The sequence below is a fragment of the Falco peregrinus genome, chromosome 14 (assembly GCF_023634155.1).
Source record: "Falco peregrinus isolate bFalPer1 chromosome 14, bFalPer1.pri, whole genome shotgun sequence".
NCBI lineage: Eukaryota > Metazoa > Chordata > Aves > Falconiformes > Falconidae > Falco > Falco peregrinus.
Genome location: NC_073734.1, coordinates 149,559 through 170,846, shown reverse-complemented (window position 1 = coordinate 170,846; position 21,288 = coordinate 149,559). Strand labels below are relative to the sequence as shown.

Genomic DNA, 21,288 nt, shown 5'->3' with positions numbered 1-21,288 from the left:
GGCAGTTCTGCTTGAGGGCTGCCTCCTCTTGGGTGTGCTGTCTCCTAAAATACTCCTATGGGTATGGGTTCTGATCTCCCCCCTCAAAGAGGGTGAGATCCTGCCCCAGGCTTTTGCTTCTGCATTAGACTCACAGAGCTACTGAAAGAGAGCCATCCGCATCACTACTTTTATTACTGACAGCAATAAAAGCATCTCAATACATAGCGTCCGTCAGCCACGCACAAGCTCAGTGGTGCTTTGCTAATTACTGAAGTTTTCTGTGCTGACAAAGAGATGCCAAGGGATGCAGCAACCGATGGGGAAAAACTGCACAGAGGAATTTCAATACCGCACCACAGATCCCCTGGGCTAGAAGCGTGTTGTAGCGCCTTGCCACAAGGGCCAGTGGGCACTGGAGGCACCCACATACAGGCACAGGATCTGGTCCTACACCTTGAAGACCACCCATCATACTATACTAGTACTCGTTGGAGACAGGAGCCTAATGTGAGTCAGCATTTAGGGAGCTCTGAGTAGAGAAGCAATTCTCCTTCCACAACTCCAAGCATCTCGCCGGCACCTCCTGTCTCTGGCAGCCTTCTTCACCTGCATGGAGCACCTGCCGTAGACGTTATTGTTTTGGATGGCATTGGACTGGTGGATTTGCTTTGCACCTCTGGCACACCTCTGGGAACCCGTCATGCATCTCCTCAGCCACGTGTCCCTGAGCAAAGCTCACCTTCCCACACCAAGCTGGTGCTACGCTGCCAGGTTGCAATAAATGTTACTGCAGCAAGCTGGGTTTGGTGTACAATCAGCAGCACTCAGGGCAAGCAGCTTGGGCATCATCTCACTTGAGCAGGACTTGACAGCTGAAAGAATATCAAAACTTCATGAATACTGGATTGGTTGAGACTAGGACTTACCTCCATAAACTTATTTTCCCACATCCACACGGTCCACACAGGGTGGGCTGAATGTCATCTGGGAAAGGCCAAGTGACTGACAGGACTTTCAGTGGTATTGAAACCTTTTCCAAAGCTGTACGAGTGCTTCGCACGCAGGTTTCAGAAACCCTTTCAAGTACCATAATCTGATGTTAAGGTGCTGGACAGGGATATGCTGGAGCCCAGAACATCCCAAGTCACCCTCATTTCAGTACGAGCTGGGATTTTTCACACCCAGACACATGTACACAGGCGAAAAGGAGGAGTTTAGGCATGTAAAGCACTGAAGGACAAGTTTTCATTGTAAATCATTACGCTCATAGCAGCAAACATTTTCTCCACACTCATCCATAAATTTGGAGCAACAGAACCGCCACCACACACACAGTCTATCCAGGGGACAGTACCTGTGCTCCTAACCAGCCCAAAAGACACACAATTTAAATCAACCAAATCATACGCTAAGGGAAAAATTGTGACTTGTTCACATGGAAGAGCTCCATGCTTGCTTAAGCAATGCTAGGGACAGATCTGACCCAGCTTCAGCAGAAATTTAAGCAATGTTCACCTGATCCTGCGTAAGTCACCCTAAGAAGGGTGTGATCCATTGAGAACGACTGCTGCCTGCGAGCAAGTCAGTACTGATACACAGCCAAGCGAGGGAAACGCCTCCCAACACCTTAAACTGCTGTTTTGCTCTTAGCACTTCTGCTTCTTAATAAACACTCTGTTGGTGGCTCTGAAAGAGCAACCCGGCTGCTTTCTGTACGCGCGTCACAGGGAGCCTGCCGTGGTGCCGGACACATTAGCCAGGGCTCGCCACGCGAGGTCAGGGAACGCTGTCTGGTGCTCTGCACTACTCCTGCAATAAGCTCTGCACCACACCTCGAAAGACTGATTGATTACACGTTTCTGCTTCACTTTAGCAATTCATCTCAGCAGCCTTTCACTTACCTGTACGCTTCAAAGCTAGAGAGATAATCCCTTCATTATCCCCTTGCTCTCCTTCGCAATGCGTAGTTTATTTCAAAATAACTGCAACATTGTACTGGCAGGCAGGAATGAAATCCTGGGTTCATCTCCCAGGGAGCTGCACGTGTTCCTGGGAAAACACCCATCTCAGAGCCAGCAGAGAGTTTATCCCCGTGGCCTACCCACACAAATCACTTTTGCAAAGATTGACTATGGGGGAACCAGCTGTTTCAGTAAGAACAAGACTCTCAGGTTTTTCAAAGCAAGCCACGAAGATCCTGGCCCTAATTATTCGCTCACTCTGTTCCGTCACAAAGTATAAACCCTACGGCCCTAATCTCCACTGTCACTGCTCATCTGCCCCAGAGAAATTCTAGCCCTCTGAATTTTATCCTATAGATTCTGTATAGGCATACAAATAAGGCACGTTTTTGTGCTTCCCTAGCTGATATTTCAGTCACCCGTCCTAGAAACTGTTACCCAAAACAATAAGCTCCTCTGAGTGAGCATCAACCATTCTCCGTGAATATGTCAATAACTGGAAAACATTAGACAAAGATGAAATAAGTCGTGAGGCTACATAAGTGTTTGGAAGATACAGGAGCATTTGTAACTTCCACAAACCCAAGACAACTAAAATGCTCTTTGCCGGGCTAAAGCAGCACACAGTATCCCCTCGGTTAGGACACCACACTTCCAAGGACCAACGCTGAGGAACAGGGACAAACCAAACCTCCCTCTCAGGCGAGAGGAAACACACGCCAAGTGCCTTCACGCAACTGAGGAAGCGCCTCGTTCGGCACCACAACATACCCCTGCTGAGCCAAGGCCGACAGAAGCATTCTAACATGGCGCCTTTTCCTAAAGATATTCCCCGCTTACTCTTCAGTGAAGCGTAAAGCTGATGGTGTTTCTGTGGCCTGACCTCAGCTTCTCCTAGCCTAATATAAATGTTACACCTATCTCGGGAGGCAGCGAGCTCTTCCTGCCAAATCCCAAGAGCCCTCAAGTCCTGGCTGCATTAGTCCTGATGTCGTGAGCTGTGGGAGAAGGCAAAAAGAAAGAACAAGGCTCTGCGGCAAAACAACGTAGAAGCAGTGCAGGGGACAGATGTGTAAGAGACAGCGGCATTGGAGCGAGTCTGACAGAGGCACGCATTCCCACGTCGCGCTTCAAACATAGCACCGCCAAGGAATGAAGCTTCACACGTGCATATGCACACCGTAACGGAGAATCAAGGTTCCTCCCGCCTCCGACTCAGCAACTCCCAGCAAAACCCGATTCCAAAAAACCTCATTCCTGCTTGAGGGGATGCACTTTAAAAGCCCCCTAAACACCAACTATTTGTCACTTTTCTTTGAGGCAAAGCCGGGACAGGGGAGATACACCTGGAGAGGCAATTAAGGTGACCGGGACAACAGGGAATGATGGCAGATGGCAGTCATGGGGGGTGCTGGGTGGAGAGCACCCAGCCGACACCAGCATCCCCCAGGGAGAGACCGGCACACAGCCACACAGAACGAGGGCACACGCAGCCTTTGCCCCTTACCTGCTCACTTAAGCACCGAAACATACAGAGGTTTTGAAAGAAAAGGTTTTAGAAGTAGTCTGCAAAGCAAGCTTAACATTTTTCTGCTTTGAAAGGTCTCTGTTTTGAAGGACGCAGAGACTGGGCACCATGCAGTGCCCAGACCTTACCTGTGTCATAGTGAACTGTCAGGGGCCTGGAATAATCACCAGTCTTCTCTGGGTGGAAGTCCACCGTTACTTGCATGGCATCGCCAATCCCAAGAGTCCCAGCAGAGGGATCAACAGAGAAAGGGCTGCAACACGGAGAGGCACATCAGGATTATTGTGGGACCTTTGGGGACTACGTTCCTTCTGCCGTCCAGCTCACTCCAGCTCACCTGTATTAGCAAGGGGCCAAGAAACCACAGTCAGCAGCAGAAAAAGAGAACATACAGGGCCAGGAACTGAGCCACCGACCCAACTCCTGAAGAGCTCCAGCCCTCAGAAGATCCTAAGCTATAAAATGACCTCGTCTCCCCCATACCCTGCATCCAGTTTTCTGCAGCAAGGCTCAAGAGTCTGACTGCTAGCGATACGATCGGAGGAGGGTTTTTGAAGGGCACGGAGATGGCAAGAGTTATTTGCATGCACAACTTGACACTGAGTTCCTCAGGAATCCGTCTTTTCCTGCCACCTATAAACCTCAAGAGATGCAAATGTCAAGGCAATACCTGTCCCAGTGAGATTACAGCCTGGAAATCAGACAGGGAGAACAGAAGTTTATTCTTGAATGACCGGAGAATAATTAGACTTTAATTGGCAGAATTAATCTATCTTTCTTTTTTTTTTTTTTTTTTTACCTTGAAAGCATCCTGGGTTTGCCTCAGAAAGGGCACATTTTATCAGCATTTCAATGAAAGCTGTTCTAAGCAAAGAAAAATCTGTACGAGTGCAAAGGCAGATTAGAGTGATACAGAAACAAGAAAACAAGACACAAAAGGAGTATCCCATTTACAGCCTGAACAATTAAATCTCTAGCTAAATGAAGCACCGCTAGCAGGAGCATATCAAGGCACCTTCAACAGGAGGTTTTCTGCGTATTCACAAGCAATGCAGTCTGGGGCTCTGGGTTGTAATCCAGGCTTGGTAACTGTTTGCTTGGCCTACTAGAGAAATTCTGTGCAATGTGTGGGAAATAGTATGAAAATGTGTCGGTGTACTTTAGATTTAACAAGAGCAATTATGATTTGTCGCCAGGTAAACAGCTCTCAGCTGACAGACACATAATTCAGTCCTTTAATGCTCAGGGAAAAGTCAGATGCAACATGTTTCTGCACAACAGCAGCTGGGCTTTGCAGCTCTTGTACAGCCTCACTTAGAAAGCAAAAGTTATTGGATTTAGTGCTTTGCTGGTGGTCAATTTGTCACCTTAAAAATATTTTCTGCAGAGTTTTACAGTGATTGGGGAGTGCAGCCCACAGAAATAATGAGAAAAAATGGAGCCATGCGCAAGCTGAGCTTCGCTCATGGAAGCAGCGACAGCTGATGAAACTGCTGGAGTTCCTGCTCATTAAGGAGACACTGATGCAACTGGGGGCCTGACCTGCTCCCATCACGACTAGCAAGAACATCGCCAGTGACTAATGGGGAAGCATTGGGCCCGCAATGTTCACGTGCTGGACCTGAGGCTTTTGAGAGGGAGGAGGAAAGCCAAGGCGCCGCCAGCCTCAGAACCGGGCTGCTCTACATGGCCCTGCACCTGCGCTGGGGGTTGTGCCTGGTTATACTGGGCAGGGCTCTGCTGGTGCTTGGCGGGGATCACTGCCTGCTGTGGGAAAGGCACAGAAAAATTCCCCCCCACCTCTTTTAGTTTGTTGTTTTTACCAGAAACATTGCCAGAACAGAAAAGCTGCCGGTTAAGGGCCACACTTCAGCACTACCTCCCATCCCATGCCCTTCCTACTCCATCCCCATGTCTGCATACCCCTGCCCTCAGATAGCTGGGATGGGAATGACACTCCTGAGGATGACTTCAGGGGATGCCCGAGAAAGTAGATACCTTCACATCTTCAAATTACCAGAGAAGAGGATCCCACCGAGGTCAGGACTCATTCTCAGGACTGAGAAACAGAGCACAAGTCAGACACCGCACCTCCTGCCTCCCACCCCACGCTGTACGTGCAGGACAACTTGGTTCCTGATGTAGCAGGAGCTTGGTATCCCTCACGTAGACCTGCTTCTCCAAGACCCAGAGGGATGTAAGGTCCATGCTTCACCTGAACTCTGAACTTCAGTCCACATCACTAAGCTGTTCCCTGCAGCCTACAGATAAGAGATGCTAAGGAAACGTCCCTGACACACTAATAGCCACACGGAAACCACTGCCAACAGATGAAGCTGGCAGGCTAAACTTTGGCCTTTTAGCCATTAATTGTGAGCTGTTCTTTACGGTAATTCTTGTCCTGTTAGATCTACCCTTGTAATGAATAACTACCGCTCCTGACAAAACAGGAAAGATAAGGTTTGGAGGTTTATTAATAGCTCTTCTTCTGACATGCTTTTCAACTACGTCCATTTGTACGTTTGCTTTGTTGTACAACATCTAAACTTTCACAGGTCCAGATCTCCCAACGGTGCCTTGCAATCCCCAGCTTGTATAAACTCATCTAGCCGCACCAATCTGAGGGAGACCTTCCCAGCAGAACCTGCTGAGATCTTGCCCGTAATTGCCCTTCAGAAAGGGAACAACACCAGATTAGTAAGCAATTTCATTGTGATCTGCCTTGGCGTTTACATCTTGCTTGCTTTCACCAGGCATCAGCTCCCCAAGCTGGGCAAAAGTTAAATCCCATGAGGATAGCACGGGCAAAATACTCCTGACAATTTAGCAACCAGCTGACAAGTGAACAACGCTGACAGTTCTGTGGCTCAGCTTTCCCGACTACCGCGCTGCCTTTCCTCCGGGAACCATACGTTTAGTCAGTGCAGCGTGCAACGAGGCTGCAACATACTTCGTCCCATGGTATGTTTCTCTTCTACAACCAAAACCCCTTTACTCCTCTGGTGCCTTAATTTGCATTATAAAATCATCTGAGTTTGTGAGAATTGATTTCATTAAAAGCTGCCTCCAACCCCAAGACCGACAGTAAAATTACTGGTGATTGAATTGCCCCCTCTGTCAACTAAGACCTATTGCAGGAAAAAAACCCCAAAGATCACTTAATCTTGGCATACGTAATGTTTTGGTAATGGTATAAAAGCCAAAGTCGAGCACTGTAACCACTCCAGTAAACACAGTCTGTTAGGTCAAAGCATCCAAGACTCCATCTCCATACTGAAAAAATCCTGCACAGAGCCAGCATCTCACAAGCTCTCTCTTTCCCTCTTTCCCTGCACGTAGGCTCTGTTGTCACATCCCTGTACATCCCATGGTAACTCTCCAGCCCCACACCTCCATGTAGTATAATGGGTACTGCAGGGAGGGATGCAAGGCGGCTCCTGGCACTGTGCCATGTAGGATCATTTCCTGAGCTTCCAGAGCTTGATGGGACATTCCTAAATGGACCTTCTCAGACAGATCCTCTCTAACCCATAGCACAGCATAGCACAGTGTAACGTCAGGAAAAGGCAGTGCTGCGCTGAGATCTGCTTCCAGGCACCATTTTCAACTGAAATGTACTGGAATGACATTTATCTCCGTAAATGCCGTGGAGAAGAAACTCACTAACCAGCCTTAACAATGAGAACGGCAGGAAAAGACTTTCTATATTTATACTATTATTATTTTTTTTTATTACTACACTATGCAGTGAACAGCTGGGTATGGGCATGCAGGGGGAGGACAGGCACAGAGCCAAGCTGCATAATGGGGAGTGCTTTGGTGTCAGGGTTCCCACACACACACACACCCTTTACGAAAGAGGAGTCAAAACGTGTCCATGTTTTCTGGTAGATACCACGGCAAGGGAGAGTTCTGAACAAGCAACAGCAGAAGGATGCTGAATTGGCTCCGTGGATTCATTTGAGAGCTCTGCCGTGGAGTAAAATACACCACACAAGTCCTTAGATAAAGTTGTAAGAGGCAAGGAATGTCCTTATGAAGTGACCCGCTGCAAGAGCAGAGCTCGCAGTACTGACCGAGAGGAAAGGTTAGCATTGGAGATGGGCTGAAAAATGCACTGAAGGTGAAAGCTGGTAGGTTACGCTTGATGCCAAGGGAATTTTGAGAAAGGAGGCAGAGAGAAGTGATACGAGCGGCGCACTGGACTAGGAAACTGTGGCGCCTGCAGCTGCCTTGCAAAGGGGCAAGAGCCTGAATTCGCCCAGGCCAGAAGACAGAAGTTGCAGCAACTAAGAAGTCTCAGTTGTGCAGAGAGAGAATGAAGGACACAGAGGCCAGCTGATGGTCCACAAACTTTGATCTCTCATTCCCTTCTACTCCACTAAGCCTCCTCCCCCTCTCACGTGCACGCATGCTTACACATAGCGGCACACAAAACTATTATGTGATATTGATGTTGGCTTTAACACAACACTACATCCGTACTCAGCAAAAGTTAAGCACACACTAAAGCTGCTTCAGTTCTCCACTAAATAGGAAGAGACTAAAACAGTCCTGAATGTAAGTCTGTAAGGCTGGCACTCCTACCACCTATGCCATAACTCTTAAATACTGCGTCTCGTATCTACACATTAAGCTCTCCAGGACAGGAAACACCACGCATTAATGTCCAAAGCACAGGTTTAAGTGTTTGTGATGCTGAACAATCATTACGGGAGTCATTCAAAAGAATGCAATGACATTAAACTAAAAACTTCCCCTGTCGTTAATAATGATGCAGCCTTGGTCACAGCCTCTAACGCAGGGAAATTAATCCCCTGACATGAGGAGGAAAACGGTCTCTCCCGCGAAAGCCTCTGTAAGTAGAGTTGTTCAAAGACAATTAACAGCTAATGACCTACTCGCCTGTGGAGCAGTGTATTGGTGAGACTCTCCAGCCAACTTGTCATGCCAGCTGGGAGGCCAGTTCTTTTCTGCTGGGGCTGCTGGAGCCACTGAGCTCACCTGGGACCTCGGGGCAGGCACCTGAGCAACTTCTCACAGCACAAGCAGCAGGGAACCCACTGTCACCCAGCGCAGTCCCCAGCACTGGCTGGAGAAACCACTCCTGGCACACCATGGCCTCATCGCACAGGGAGAACGTGGTTGTTCTGCTCCCAGGCTGCAAGGGGACGTGGTGACCTGGTCAAGAGTGGGGAGCACTCGGATTTTGAGTGGAGGATACAAGCTTGGGGGAGTACAGTCGAGATACTGGAGGGCTGGGCTGCTATTCAGGGGACACAGCAGAACCGCATGCAGCCGAGGGATGGAAAATGCAAAAACCTGTATTTGGGATGGAAGAATCCCTGGCAGTGCAGGCTGGTGGGCACGAAAGCCTTTCTACAGAAGAGGAGCTTAGGGGCTGGAGCACAGCACATACAGGGAGATGCTGGGATAAATGGCTTTGCACAGCCTTGAGAAGGAAAGACGAAGGCTGGTATCACTTGGTCTTACTTTTCGTGTTGAGTGCACACCTGATCAAACTTTGACACTGGTCTTGCTCTGAGCACTGTGTTTGCTCACATGATCTCCAGAGGTCTCTTCCAAAGTTATTCTAGGATTTTATCTTCTCCAGCAGCCCAATTCCGTTTCACATGTTCCCCGAATTTCTCATATTATTTCTTATACATCTGTGCATATATATAGGCAGATGGTAGACACACAGGCATTAGAGGAACTCAACCTTTAAGAAAGTTCCCAATGAGGAATTCGTTATGACATTTCGCTGAACACTTAAAGCAAAAAAAAATAAAAGAGCAGAAAGACAGGAACCTCAGAGTATTTAAAAAAGAAATCTGAATGAAAGTGGGGGCGACCTAATTAGAATAAAACGCTGCTTATATTCAAAGATCATCAGTTTGAAATTTCAGACTGGCTTTCAAAAGTTCATAACGAAATGGAAGAGATGACTGATGCCTTTGGCTGACATGGGAAATCTTACCAGCTTTTGATCTCTGCGCACACGCAATCCAGTTATTCAGAATTGTACTTTCTTGTGTAGTTTGAAATAAAGCTTTCGTAACGCTTCCCATCCCTTTGTTGCAAATCAGGACTGAAACATTCAATTGGTGAAGTTCAGCATAAAATCCATATCAAGCAGGATTCAACGTACGCCGTATCACGCGATAGAACAGTTGGCAAGGACATTGCCAAGAGATGCTACACACGACTGGGTACTTGTTTTGGTGGTGACAAGTAGGTCTGGAAATCCCAGAGGGAAGCTGTACAGGGATTTACAAGTTCCTGCCTATGTATTTCCACAGTGAAAAGAAGCAGCCTGCTTGAACAGCATCCTGGAAGCCTGCTTCAACAGCCTTGCCAGGCTTTGGTAGAAGCCTCTTGGACCTTCGCATTTCCCAGGAGAAAGAGCAAAGAGCCTTCTCTTGACCCCTGTTTTCCTGGGGAAGAAACCGAAGCAACTCAGGTGCACTAAGGCAGACGGCACGTCTTTGCTGCATTCTGGACCTCAGCTCCTACACCAAAACCTCTGGGACCAAGCAACACGGAGCTAACTACCAGCCAGCTGAAGTGGTTTCCTTGCAGGTGCAGTTTCCAAAACGCATTACCCTCTCCAGTTCAGCAAACTGGAAAACCAGTGACTGTCTTCTCAGACCAAGAGGAACAGTACAGGCTGTCCACGACACAGCACACATCAGGCGCTTGACCAGGAGACTGCCGAAATGCCACGTGCTTGTGGCCTCCCAGGGAATGGGTATATTTGGTCAATAGGGCCACATAACCACTTCAGAAGGTACTGAAGATCAAGGGGGTTGCTGGTAGCTACTACAGCATGCTAGAGCACTTTCCAGGAGATCTGAGAGAGACAAAGCTCTAGAAAAGGCTCCCAACCCACGCACCAGGCATTTGCTGCACCTTTTGCCTGTGCGCCCATCGGCATTCTGCTTTGGGGCTAAAGTGCAGGTTTGAAGCCGCTGCCAGCTCATCTCCACTTAAGAGCTCATTCTAATGAAGAATAGTGGATCCCAGGGACCAGATCAAACCTACTGGAAAACCAGGTTCTGGACCCCACAGGGTTTTTGTCAGGGTCTCAATACCAGTTGCTTTGATCTATCATCTCTGATTGCACTTGCTACTATAGACAAACTGCTGGTAAAGCTGATGATAAATTCTTAAATGTCTCTTCCACCAGCTCAGAGCTTGCCCATTTCTTAACACTGCCTTTGGTCTTCAGGAACTGAGCTCCTAGAGCTGTCGTCTGCCACGCAGGATCTTACACAGCCCGAGGGCAGTCCAGCTGCCTTCCTACATTTGCTCGTTCAATCTAACAGAATCAGTCTTGCACGACTGTGCACTGAAGACACCGTTGCACTATAAAACTCCACTCTGCAGCTTGCAGAGTTTTAGCAGAGGCTGCGCCATGCTTCAAACACTATAATCAACAGCAAACCCCACGTGCCCTGCCCATTTCCAGCCACGGCAGCAGTACAGCAGCTCACACGCTCTGGCTCCTTTTTGTCGCTGTTTACCAACTGTATTATCACACAACAGTGTTTTGCACAAAAAGAGATGAGCTCCCTACCTCTGAGGGCTGATGCAGTAGCGGGCCGCCCCGTTACCGATGTTGCGAACCAGCAGTGTTTTCTGGGTGCTGTACTTGACTGGACAGGCTGAGAAGTTCACCTGGTCGGGGAAGGCCAGGATAGCTCGGGCACCTATAGCTCGGAGAGGCACAACAAACTTCTCCCCTTTCTGTGATGCAGATGAGCTCGTGGAAATAATCCTGCGGGGAAAGAAACAATCTCAGCACAATGCTTTTAGTACTTTCCCCACGGCAGAAGGAAAACTGCTGTTTTCTATGGCTGTAGCAGTATCATTCAGTAACGCAACAGTACTTTTTACCTTCATGAGCTTTCATTCCAGTAGCATGACTTGCACAGGGTCGTTAACTTGCAAAGGAGAAACAACCCCATTGATTCACCTGCTTTTGCAGCAAGCTGGCAGCACCACAATTATCTGATGCTTTGATTCCGAGACACCAGAACAGTCTCTTCATGCAAGGGATCACAGCACTAACGCAACCTGCTTCGATCGCCACTGCAGACTATGGGAAGCACCACTGAGAACCCAGCTGTGCCACAGCACTAACTCCAGTGCCAGCAACGCGGCGACCTCGTTGAAGCTTGGCAGGGGATGCTCAGGTACACTTTCAAAAGGACTTCACCACATGCATAGTCAATGGTCAGTCTTCGGTGAAATACTTCACAAGCTGGACACGGTAATTGCGGCAGCGTCAGGGCAGTGCAGGGTACGGCTGTATTTCCTGCCCCTTCTCACAGCGTTATAGGGCCAAGGCTGGGGACACGCACCCTTCAAAAGCCACCTGATCCATCTCCCCACACCAGAGCTGGCTCAGCTCCAGACCCAAACTGTTTTTGCGAGAGGTTTCACAAGTACCTAAAAGCGCTAACAGTTGCACCCCTGCCCTCAGCAGCCTATGCCACCTCTGCGCTAGAATTAAAGGGTGTTAGTTCTTCCTGTGTCTGAACTCCGTTTCCCTTTACATCTCACCCAGCCTCAGGGGGCACAGGAGACAGCTCTGGCTGATGCCGTAATCACACCCCTCTGTAAGGTCTGTTCTAGAGGAGTAAGTGACGGCGTGCCTGGTTAGCACACCCACCCCAGGCAGGCGGCATCGGGAGCTGCACACGGGGGACACTCAGACACCCCACCAGAGCAAAGCCGGCTGTGCAGTCCCAGCCACTGCCTTCTGCAGAACAGAGCCAGGCAATCCCCCCCGCGCCCCGGCTGTCTGGCGTTTAGCAGCAGGAAGGCAAATCAAATTACCAAAACCATGTTACTGTAGAGATGAGCAGAGCAGTCTCCAGATGTATGGCGTGGCATCGCTGCGCTGGAACTATCACCTTGCCCCCACTGAAATCAGTGGTAAATCTGCTGCCATAGGGCCAGGAGCCATTACCCCCAGCAGCGCTCTTATGGATGAGCTGATAAAAACTCTGCTTCTCGTCACTCACTGGCTGCCCTGATTTTTTCCTCAGTGCTTTTAATTAATTTGATATTTTTATCACTGTTGAAGCAGCAAGCGCTTTAGGATTTTAATGATTTAGGAATTGCATACAGCAGCAAACTCCCTTCAGCAGAACCGATCCAGCCTCCGCCACAGCTGGGATTTCCTGCTCCTGTCCCCATCCCCTCCTGGAAGGGCCCTAAGGCAGCCAGCCCAGGCACAGACACGCACCTATTGCTCTAACGCAAGCGCTGACAGCCAGCGCCTCACCCACCACCCAGCACCTCGCCTACCACCTGCTCAGCTGGGGTTTAAGCTTGTCAATACAGATGCTGCCCCATCCAAGACAAAAAGAATAATCTCCTTTTCTAGACATCTCAAATATTCACCCTAGAAACTGCAGAAGGGCTTTTGCTTTTCCTATTTGGAAGGTAAAATACTAGGAAGGGAACTGCAGCAAGCAACCTGCATGATTTAATACCGCATTTCAGGAAAGCGTTTCATCTTCAGCAAGTCGTTCTGAGTTAGCAATTTTGTACTCAATCTTGCAGCCTAAGCCCTCTAAAATAAAAGCTATGGGCAGCCCATATGAATTTAAAGCACCTATTATCTGGCTACTTCACGTCCTGCACTGTTTCGATCCTCAGAAACTCATTAGCAAATGAAGAATGTTATTTGCTTTTGTTGTTGTTGTTCTTTTGGCCACACTACTGTAACAAAGGCATTGCAAAGCCAATTGAAAGCTACCTGCCTTATTAAGTCTTGGCATGCCATATTTACTCAGCTCCCTCTTCCAGGTGCCAGGTAGGCAGAGGAGGATGCTAGTTCAGATCAGCAGGAGGATAAAGAAAAAAGGAACTTCAACAACTGGAGCTACTTGGAGCAAGTAAAAGGAAGTAATTGTCAAGGTGTTGTCATTGCTAAGGAGCAAATGGATCAACAGCAATGCAATTAAGAGCCCAAGAAATAAATCCCCCCCAAAAGCAAGCACAGACAGCCTTCCCAGCTCCGTTGCTGGTGAGGGGCGCTGGGACCACCTGCACAGCAATGCACAAGGGATTTCTCCAGGGACCTGAGGGCAAGGCTAAAGCAACAAGGATTTGGTTTCACAGAGACAACCACGACCTTGAGAGAGAAAGATGCCTCTCGCCATTCATGCAGATGCACATTATGCTCCAAGCCCCCTCTCCAGGGACACCGTGGGACATGGCATCCCGTGCAAGGCTTGACTCAGCACTTCAGAGCGGGCTGACCCTTCAGCCACGCTCTACCACCCCACCAACGTGGGACCTTGCACCAGGCTGAATGCAGCGCCAGCCCAAACAGGGGGAAACCCAAGGCAAGAGGGGTGCTAGGCAGAAGCTGGCTGTTTGTGCCACTGTGAACCCATGGTCCCTTAAGCTTTTGAAAGCTGAATTGCCCTCCCTTGGGGGCAACAGGTTGCAAAGTCTCTACTTCAGCACTGCCTCGTGTTACTAGGGCACTAACCCTGCTACGCACTTGCTTGCAGCCTAGGGGCACAGTTGAGACCAGTTCAAAATGTTGTTCTGCTTTGCAACTGCAAACCCTTAGCAGACTGTTTAAGACCAGGTTTCTAAATAAACGTGCCTGGATGACAGAGGGGTTGCATCCCATCTATGCTTTAAAGTTTGCTGTGTTTAGACACAGCTTCAGGCTATAGGTTTTCATGAAAACACGACTTCATCCTGCATACAACTCCCCTCTCAGTTTCACGGAAGATACAGACAGTTGTACGATGGCTCCCCTTCTCGTGCTCCCCTGTGACAAGCAGTAAATTACAAGCTCTGGCCTTCCAGGTATCACCACTGGCGTCTGAACTGGCACCCACTGAGACTGAAGCAGCTGCTCGTCTTGGGTGTTGTTTCAGGCTCTTTGTAAACTCAGGCTAACAGTAATTACTGTCGCAGCAATATCAAGCCTAACTGCCCAGAACCCCAAACTCAGATGACAGTTTCCCTGCATAACCTATCCCAAATGCTTCACTGAATTCCTTGCAGCAGCCAACCTGCAAAGAAAAGATCCTTGTAGCATGAGGTAACACAGCAAGCCAAGCAGGGAAAGCTCCTGCTGAAACCCTGATATAAAAAAAGGCTGGAAAATAAGGGCCGTGACAACAGAGGAGAGACCAGAGGATGAAGATCCGTTCGCAGCAGAGGGGGTGCCCCTGCGCCTGCCCCCCTCAGCCGCCGGTTCGCAGGAGTCTTTGAAATGAGTCACTTGGCTTCAGGTTCCTGTGGCGCCGCGCCATTTGCCTTGGTCTTCTGCCCCTTTCCTCCTCACAAGAGTCATCTTAAAAGTATTCTTGGAATAGCTTCTGTGCACAACAAAACATCTAGCAGGGCTGGGCTGAATTTTAAAGGACTTCATTTCAGTCATGCAATAACTCACCGTCCTGTCATATTTCAGAGTAATCAATGTGCATTAATTCAGTCTCCACTGAGCATCAGCAATGAATTTCACAAACCTCACAGACTGAACTTGCACTGCCTGAAAACAGTGCACTGCTACAGTGAAAAGAGCAAGAGGACAACACAGAATAAGCTCTGCTATGTTTTTATGTGCTTCTTGCTTCCTTCTTCCTTTACAATAAACTACTAATAAGCCTGAAGGACGCACAAATGGAAGTATTTCTGTCTGTTGTTTATCTGCCGGTCAGTGCCACAATGGTTTCCAGTTCAGCAGAGGCCGTCAGACCATAACGCAAGAACACACGGGAACAGGGGCTGGCACGAGAACACCCACGCTGTACAATGGAGCCATAAAACAGAAACGTGCAAATCAGAAGCAGCAAGAGTAACAAACTGGAAATGTTGCCCAGCAGAAAAATTAGCAGTTCATTTATAACGCAAGTGCCAATAAACCAAGAGGCGCGTCAGCTATTCCTTTTCTGACAGTCTGACCACGTGGCACATTCCCAAATGACTGCGAGACAGTAGGAAACTGCTCATTTTCCAAGAAAGGGCTACGTGGCATTTCAGCCACTAACAACTCACATGGCCCTATTACTTAGGGCTGAGGCACAATTTTACTCCTTTCAATCAGGAGTGACTTCACTGAAGTCAGACTTACTCCAGGGGAGAACAGATTCAAAGCAAGAGAATGACACAAACCGGCTCCTCATCAGGAAGACCCAGACCCCACTTCACTGGGTTACCCACAGTCCCTGTGGATCATGCAGTATCAGAGATGTAGGAGTTATTCAAAGGCAGCACTCCTGAGCCTTCCACAACTAACACACAGATACTCTGCAGGCAAGCAACTGCAAGCCCAACACAGGTGGCTTTACAGAACCATCTCCCAAAGCCTGCCTCTTGGCTAAGGGCTTTTCAAGGTGCTCTGCACATCCTGACCATGCTACTGATGCATTTCTAGCTGAGCGACAGCACTCCGGCACTTTCCTGACTCACACTCCATCAAGTACGAGACAAAAAGTTCGATTTATACAACATTCTGGTTCTGCTGTAGAGTCCCCATGTGCTCCTCACCAAGCAGCCCACATCCCTCTCCCAATGCCCTGCAAGGAGCACAAAACCCAGGTCGGCAGAAACCACCAGGGTGTCGCTCGAGCTGTGCAGAGGACCTCGCTGGCACAGCTCCCTAATGCCACACACTCACCAGTTCAAGGGCAAGACAAGGGACAAAGTACTGGACATGAGTGGTCCTGGGAGTTACCTCACCCTACTTCTATTTGGGGTGATGTTCATGTGTTGCTCTGCTGCTTCTCTGTAGTTGAAGAGCAGCTCTTTGCCCTTCATGGGAACCGATTTACTTCCATCCCAAAAATGAATGCTCATGAATACTAGTCAATCACATTTTAAAGGAAGCAGTGTCCCCTGCAAAGCCTACCTCGGTGGGATTAAGCTCTTATGTCACTTGGGCAGTATGGAGAACTGCCCTAAGCCAACATCATTTTAACCTTCCATACGAATGACGTAAAACAATTTCTCAGTCCCTCCGCAAAGCAACAGATCATTTCACAAGCATGGGGAGCCAGGCACCACAGGGCATTTCCTCTCTAGTTTGCTACAGCCATGCTGTTTGAGGATAGGACAGGGTGTTCAACTAAGTCTAAGCAGCAAACGGAAGATGAGAGAACAGCTGTGCCCAAAGAGAGCCTGCACCTCTGGCCTGGCACAGAAACACCAGCTGGCTCAGAGCGACCCCCTCACCTTGCATCACCCACAAAGTCACGCAAAGAACTGTGCCAAGAGGCAGCAGAGTGCTGGTGTAAAGAGTCAGCCTGTCTGTCTGTGTTCCCCTGCAGGGCTTCCTCCCTTCCATGCCAGGTACCAAACCCTTTTGCGTTAACAAGCCTCCAGGTAACACCGCCGCCCCTTCACATCACGGCACAGTGCCAGACTTGCCAGGGCCACAGCACCGATGTTCCAACCTCCGAGCAAAAGCATGGCACACGGGGCAGGGAATAGGTGCCAGCTGACACAGCAACCACAGCCCCATGCACGCAGGCACAGCCACACCAGCGTGACTGCCCAAAGGCTCCAGGCTAACACTCTGCCTGCAGATGCTACCTGCCCCTTCACTCCTGTGTGCGCTCCAGATGCCTCAGTCCTCTGCAGCACACCAGCCTCCTGCTGGTTAAAGACATCTGGAGCTCAGCGTGTCTGGGCCAGGCTGGCTCCCTGCCACGAGCACAGCGCATCTTCTCCCCTAGAATCACAGCTGGAGCACAGGCGGGCAAGTATCCTCAGGGGCAGCACAGCGGCAAGGCTGGAACACAGAGGGTATGAAAAAGCATCACCTTCGCTCCAGCCCAGGGTGAGGCAGGGAACTGGTTGCCAGACGGGAAAGGGGAAAGCTCTCTGGATCTAGCCATTCCCCTAGCGTTTTCCATCATAATTAAGCCCCTAACATCGAGTAGAGAGGTGCGATGGCTAAACACCTTATCAGCACCCCTCCCTGCCATTTCCCTACTGTCCCACGTGCGCCTTCCCCTGAAAACGCCCAGGAAAGCACAGGGAGGGAACGCACAGCTCGTCAGTCCCTGCTGCGGTGGCATCGCATGGTGCTGCCAGCCAGGATGTGACCAGCTGCAGGCTGCCTGACCACAGCCTAGAGCAAACCTCGCAGCACGGCATGGGCTATGACCGGTGTGCAAGAAAAGTGCCGGCTTCAGACAGAACGTTCCGCCGTCTCACTACTGCGGCCAACACGATATGCATTCAAGAAGCAACTCCAGTTTTCAAAGGTGGTGGTCCTCACTCTGATCAGGCTCAGCTTTGGGTCCTCCAAACAACAGGTTTGTATTTATGCAAACAGGCTTTTGTATTTATAATTATCAGAGCAAACCCGTAATTATGCAGCAATAGTCAGATACTAGAAACCAACACCATGAGAGGCCACCCCACCACACAGTGCACTCTTATCCCTGAAGCCAACAGACATGGCATTAAACGTTCCAGCACCAAAGGATAATCACAGTCTGAAGCATAGAAGAGCCTCCAGCCTATGACAGCATCATCTTCACCACAGGAAAAGTTTCCCCCAGCTGCAGATCCAGTGCAATGCCACCGAAACCAGGACAGTGCCTCAAAACCCACAGCAGATGCCCTGTTCTGAACCCAGCCCCGCAGGTTCACCTCCCACTGAAGGCACACACCTCTCGGGACCTCCAGTCTCACCTTGTTCTCATCAGGGGAGAAAACGATGCGGAAAGTCGCAAGCATGCCAGGCAGTACCTTGCGGCACACAGCATGGTGGCTGATCAGCTTGAAATAAGGTGAGCTCTCCAAGATGACCTTCACCAGCCCAGGAACCTGCAGAAAAGAGAGGAAAGTATGATCTTGCAGCTTGTGGAAACAGGGGGAGAAGAGGCCTGGTGATACCACCTTCACAAAGCACTTTTAGCTCTGGAGGTACATACACGTAACACATAAGAGTGAACATTAATCCCTTCTGCCTGGGCAAAACAGCTCGAGGCCAGAGGCAGCAGGGCGATGAAGGAAGGGCCAAGCAGGGAAGACACCAGCAGCACGGCGGTATAATATCTGAATCAAGTCACCCGTGTATTCAATAAGCCCAGAGAATCTGCTGGCTTCTGCCCGTACACATCCAGGCAGACATGCCCCTAGAAGGGGCATGTATTATCTGAACGCCAAACAGTACGTGTTAATCCTGGCGGAAGGAAGAAATTCACTTTAACGTGCTGGGTTTGAGCGGGGCAGTCAAGCTGCGGTGCTACAGTCATGTAGGCAGACCAGCAAGAGGGGACCACAGATACTGTGGCCTTACTGGGAATAAAAGCAGCAAATGAAGAGCAAAAGGAGGAAACACAGGAAGACAAAGAGACAACCCCAGAAACAGAGAGATGGCTGGGGAAAACCAAAGGGAGCTGGAAAGAAGCAAGGGAGAAGCACAATATGCTACAAGGAAAGGCTGATGCAGAGGATGAGAGCCAGCAACCTGGCCAAGTGATGGAAAGCCAGGCGACCCCCCAGGCTGTGCCTATCAACTAGGGGCTTCAAAGGCATTTTCTGCCCCGAGATACATGACTGGCACTGCCTGGCGGTGGTTTCATTATTAAAAGCCAACCTCTGCTCTCCGGAGGCTCCTGCTGCCTGTGACTGTAGCCAGGCAGCTGCCAGCGCAGGCAAGCCAGATCCCTGGGGACCCCTGCCCACCCCCAGCAGTCCCTGCAGGCACCCTGCTGCACGGTTCTGCCCTCTGGGGCACCACCAGCACACAGACAGCACACAGGCATTTTCCTAGCACACAGAGAGCAACCCCTGAGCGCCAAATCTCAAAGTCTGAAGCAGGTGATTTGGACTGGTGGGCAGCTTCACGGATCAACAACAACCCCACATGAGGCTTGGAAAAAATGGAGGCTCACTCTGCACCACCCACCCGAGCCTGGTAACCCGTGGCCAAGGCAGTCCTGAACTCTCCAAACGCCCTTGGAACCCAGCAATGTCCTGGGACGGCGAGTTCCAGGAGCCAACTTCACAGTGCAGACAGGCATTTTGGTCACCATGTCCCTTAGAAGGGGAGCACGTGTGGCTCAGACCTTCAGCAAAAGCCACCCAGAACATCTGAGGGTGCTGAGGAACAGCCTGAAAATAGAAAAGCAATTTTACAACACAGGTAAGAGCAGGAAGTATATAGTACAGCACTTCTGTAGTTGCATGATTACAGAGCCTCTATGCGGAATACATTTTGCTGTCAGCTGGATTTTTATGGGGCAGACAACTTCAGGCTACCATGCAGTGTAACTCAGTATGATTCAGGGGAATGTGGGAAACTGGCACGAAAAACTTGAGACGGAGCACAACGTTGCTTTTCTCCAGGACATCGCCAAAAGCCAACCAATTTAGAATGTAACACCCTCGCAGGATTATCCTCTCTGTCTTTCTGTGTTTAAAACGTACCAAAGATTTTCCTGGAGCTTATCTTACTTTTACACCCATGCTCTCCAGTGGTTGAGCTCTAACTAGCTTCAAAACTACACTGTTTTGGGAAAAAAACCACAGTTCACACATTGCCTCCCCCTTCACAGGGCACGTAAATCCCAAGGTGCAGCTTTACACAGTACAAGTTTATTATCATTTACTGGGAATGGCAGAAATGTTAATGCAGATGATCTTTTCCACTTGAGGAAGCATGAATAGAGCAAATTAACTGTTTGCCTGTTGGCTGGTACTTGGCAAAGATAAACATTTTGAAGTGCTGCATGGATAATGGAGCAGGTGAAGCCAAAGACTCAGTGGGAATGAAGCAGAGAGTAGGAAGAGAGAAAGTGAGGACTGAGGCACATTTTAATCAGGGACGAGGATACCTACAGCAAAGACTGCCCAAAATTCAGCGCAGATCACACCAGTGGCATCCCCCGGGTGCAGGCACACATGCTGCATCTTATCAATGTTCCCAAGTTAAATGCCAGACCAGGAATGGTGCAGTACTCTCCCGGAATAACTGAGGGAGCACACCCGCATCCTTCCTTGCCAAAGGGTCTTCCATTTTCACCCACATCCCTGTCACAACCTGTTATCTCAGGAGATACTTGGACTTGCTGTTCTTCCACCTGCAGTATGCCTCGACAGCTTTTTTTTGTTGTCCACCTGTTTGCCCTCCCCAACAGGGAAATTTGGAAAGGAGGCGAATTCACCGTCTCTTGTGCACACTTCCATCTTCCCATCCCACCCTGCCCTCACGCATACCCCTTCCTCTTCATTACAGAAGAGTATCCTTAATTACACCCCTCTTTCTGACCTGTCTCTACTGCCCGTGCACTTACTGCTATGTATCAAGAGAAACCCCTGCGTGTATGAAAGTGCGCAGGGAGAGAACACCAAGCTCAGCTCCTTTCCTCCCTCCTGCCTTTTCCCACCAGCTTGCCCTTGGCACATGCCTCATTCCAGCAAACGTTTCCCCAGCTGAAGTTCAAAAGGTCCCAATTTCCCTCCTGACAGTGGAACAAAACTGCTGACATTTTTCAACTTTTCCATTCTCAACTTTCTTGGGAAGTCTCAAAATGATCGTTTTTTTCAAGTAAAGGTGGAGACCTTTGAGGGCACTTTACTCCAAACAGGCCGTGGCTCTCCAAAGGGGAAGCAGAGCATCACGTTGTCTCAGGAAAACCTGAGCAGAACCCAATTAAGCTTAGCAGGAGCCTGAAGGGGCACCTAAAGGCCTCCCGCTGCTGCTGCTAAATCAGCCTGCTTCCACTGCTGTTTCAAAACACCTTTCCTGAAGCACTGTTACCACTAATTATAACTTACTCCAGCATAAAGTGGAGAAGACCCCACCCCGAGCTCTGA

At 49.5% G+C, this 21,288-nt stretch overlaps 1 pseudogene; it reads right to left on the bottom strand.

The window, feature by feature from the left end:
* LOC129785665 (hydrocephalus-inducing protein homolog) overlaps positions 1-21,288 on the bottom strand; it is an 80,690-nt pseudogene that overhangs the window by 42,799 nt on the left and 16,603 nt on the right.